This window comes from Lepidochelys olivacea (assembly GCF_965140295.1).
Source record: "Lepidochelys olivacea isolate rLepOli2 genome assembly, chromosome: 14".
NCBI lineage: Eukaryota > Metazoa > Chordata > Testudines > Cheloniidae > Lepidochelys > Lepidochelys olivacea.
In genome coordinates, this window is record NC_140424.1 from 43,193,409 (window position 1) to 43,194,464 (window position 1,056).

A 1,056-nucleotide genomic window follows, 5' to 3' on the forward strand; every position below is an offset into this window, starting at 1 on the left:
TGCTGCAGCTTTCTCTTCTCTATGTTAACCAAGGACTCTCTACACTGTGTTCCAGATAGCTAATAAACCCTCCTGCTTTTACCACTCTGGCTGGGAGTCATGGCAGATGCTGAAGGAGGGGTGCATGGCTCCTTTTGGGGGTACAAGTCTCCCTCCGATGCCCATCTCAGGTGGCCTTGCTGAAGGGAGCTCCCAGCTTGAAGCAGCGGTGCTGGAGACTTCGAGGTTCAGTCCAAGGAGGTGGTGAAGCCAAAGGGCTGACCCTGGTGACCGAGTGAGACCCTAAGGGAGTCTGGAACCCAAGGAGTCCTCCCAGGGACTGTTCTAAAGCACTGGGCATGTGGATCCGTGACAAACCCCAATAACCATCATCCTTAGCATGTAGCGCCCTTCTCAGTGCTTTACACAAGGCAAGTGATCACCATTATTGTAGGGGTGGAGGGGGAAATGGAAGCAGAGATAGAATCACAGAAAAATAGGACTGGAAGGGACCTCGATAGAGCATCTAGTCCAGTCCCCTGCACTGAGGCAGGACTAAGTATTATCTAGACCATCCCTGACAGGTGTTTGTTCAAATTGTTATTTAAAAACCTCCAATGATAGAAACTCCACAATCTCCCTACGTAATTCATTCCAGTGGTTAATTACCCTGACACTTAGAAAATTTTTCCTAAAGGTCTAACCTAAATCTCTCTATTTTTTTTTAATCTAATGTACTTGATACGGAGCCCTCGTTACTACAGTCACTATCTTTAACGTTTATTTCTCCTCCCACCCCTGCCCTGTCACCTAAGCCACCTCCAAGTCCATTGCTAAGGGCCACTCTGAACCATCCCATGCTCCAGATTCCACCCCAGGTAAGGAGGGGAAGGCTGGCTGGCGCTGGCTGCTTCTGCAGTTGATCAGGCAACTCAGACTCTTCCCCGCACCAAATCAGTTGGCCAGCTGCTGGAAAATCCCCTTTTATTCCTTCCGCCTGGACACAGCCCTGCTGGCACTGAGGAGGTGCTGAAGCGAATGCAGGGAAGAAGACAGAACAAAACCACAGACCCAGCA